The sequence below is a fragment of the Ursus maritimus genome, unplaced genomic scaffold (genome assembly GCF_017311325.1).
Source record: "Ursus maritimus isolate PB19 unplaced genomic scaffold, ASM1731132v1 scaffold_16, whole genome shotgun sequence".
NCBI lineage: Eukaryota > Metazoa > Chordata > Mammalia > Carnivora > Ursidae > Ursus > Ursus maritimus.
Genome location: NW_024424008.1, coordinates 12,402,335 through 12,405,062, shown reverse-complemented (window position 1 = coordinate 12,405,062; position 2,728 = coordinate 12,402,335).

Below are 2,728 nucleotides of genomic sequence, written 5' to 3'. Positions count from 1 at the left end.
GATCAAGACCTGAGTCAAAGGCAGGTGCTTAACCAACTGAGCAACCCAAGCACCCAATGAATTTTCTTTCATTTTCTAAGTGTACCAAACTCCTTCCTGCAGCCATGTGTAGTAATAACGATGTTAGTATTTTTATAATTGATGCTTAGATGCACATTTAAAATCTCTGAAATCAGGATACATCTTAAGATTGCTGTTGGCCAATCGTTCATGTGTAGACTGGGTCATAGCAGTTCATGTCACCATCACTTCCCTTGAGCTCTGCATCTGTTGTCTTTGCTTGCCATTTAATGAATCTTCAAAGAGATTACCCTATAATTTGCATTGAAATGAAAAGTTTTAATGTGAACAGAAAGGCATGGAAACATAGCAGTATGGCATAGGATACAAATCTGTGTGTAAGTAAGTTTAAAAGAGCTCTTTCAGTAAATATACATAACAAATCTAAGAAATAAGAAACCACTGGTTTTAATTTTAGGGTTTTTTTCTTAATTCTTAATATCTCAATTCTCCTAATTTCTTAACTGTTTCCTTAATTTTTTATGTGTTACATAAAATAATCATTTGTTGGGGCGCCTGGGTGGCACAGCGGTTAAAGCGTCTGCCTTCGGCTCAGGGCGTGATCCCGGCGTTCCGGGTTCGAGCCCCACGTCAGGCTCCTCCTCTATGAGCCTGCTTCTTCCTCTCCCACTCCCCCTGCTTGTGTTCCCTCTCTCGCTGGCTGTCTCTATCTCTGTCGAATAAATAAATAAAAAATCTTTAAAAAAAAATAATAATCATTTGTTTTACAATTGCTGGCAGCTTAGATTTGATAGAATATGGTAATGAGAGTAGTAGCTGCTAACATTTACTGAAGGCACTGTTTGTAAGTGCTTTTCATTTCACTGGACACATTTGTATATGTGGTAGTCTCTGTGATCTGGGATGCCTTTCTTTCTTTCTTGAAAATTCACTATTTTGGGGGTGCTGGGAAGGCTCAGTCAGTTAAGCTTGATTTCTGTTCAGGTCATGATCTCAGGGCCTTGAGATCAAGTCACGTGTCTGGCTCTACACTGGGCATGGAGCCTGCTTGGGATTCTCTCCCTCTCCCCCTCACCCCCCCTCCTCTGTTCACATTCTCTCTCTCTCTCTGTGTCTCAATCATCATCATCATCATCATCACATCATCATCATCATCACTATTTTTAAAGCCAGAGGGAAAATCGTTTCCTCTATACTCCCACAAGGCATTGCAGGAATGGAAAACTTTTCTTCCCTTCTAGTTTCTTTGGCTGGTCTAATAATTAAATTGATAGAAGACAGAACAACAGGAAAAACACAAATTTCTTATGTATAGGAGCCTCAAAGACATGAGGCCCAAAGACAGGCAATTGAGGCTTATATGCCATCCTGAGCTGGGGAAAAGAGGAAGAGGTCTGCTGCTTCCCAAAACGGAGAAAGACAATTCACAGAAAGATAAGAGCAAATGTTTGGTGAACAAATGTTTGCCATACTACGTAGATTGTCTTTCTGATAAAACATTATCCTTGTTATTAGCATTGTCCTGATACAGGCTCCCTAAATTCTTTTGGGAAGTTAAGGGGAAGGTAAACAGCTCTTCCTGAGTCTGTTGCACCTTGATTGTCTTCAGCTAGAAATAATCCATGTAGCAAAATGGCGTGTTTTGTGGTCATTTTTCTGCCCTGACAACCCCGCTATCCTGAGGAAGTTAGTAGGTCTGTTTGAATCACATTCGTGTTATCCAAGGATACTTGACCTCTGATTATGTTTGAGTGTCTCTCTTCCCTGTTACACTGTAGGACTTTAGGGTAAACACCATTTTTTATGTGTTTTGGGGTCTTCTGTACCTACCACGGCAACCCGCATTAACGCTTTTGAAAGAAGTTAACAATGAATGGCTGAAGTATAACGAACGAGGTAAAACTCGACCTCCGGTTTCATTAACATGACTAATACACTTCAGTGTGCCAAATATTTCTGCAGTATTTCATTCCATTGTCACTACATCTTGGTCAGGTTAGGTGTGAGCACGTTCAGAGTTGAGGCTCTTTGCTCATTAAGTGTCAGTTGTAGTCTGAAACTTTGGTGCTTGACTCTTGACCTCAGGATTCTTTCCCCTCTCTTGTAGCTATCAGAGGAAGGGTTGATTCCTTGAAGATACGTAGATTTCAAACAACTGTAATGAAAGAGTTGGAAAAAGAATTGGTGGCACACAGCTAAACCGAAAAGAGAGCTCAAAAAAGCTACAACCAGCAAAAGGAGAACAGCCAAGGACGACAGGAACGCCAGTTAGGCCTCTCTCCCTTATCTCTGAGCTAAACGACTCCCGCAGCTCCAGGTTTTGCTTCTAGCTCTGGATCGTCCCGCCTCTGCCCTTTGCCCTGTACTTCCGCCCTCCCTTAGCTCAGCTCCGCTGCCAGTCTCCCGACCACTCTGAAACCACTAGAGAACCCCCGAAGGCTCCCATTGGCTCATCTGCCCTTCCAGTCCAGTCGCCTCCTGCCAGAGGCCCCGCCCCCTCACTCTGCGCCCTCATTTTCGTTCCGCCAGCGCACGAGGCGTAGGCGGACAAATTCTGCTGCACCGCGGGAAAGGGTAGTCGAGCAGCAGGAAGAGGCCTCTCTTTCTCGGAACCCCACTGCTTTGTGGGATTGTGGCGAGTTCCTCAGGCCTAGACAAGTTTTCCGGATTCCTCCACCACCCCCCCCCCCCCCCCCCCCCCCGGGGT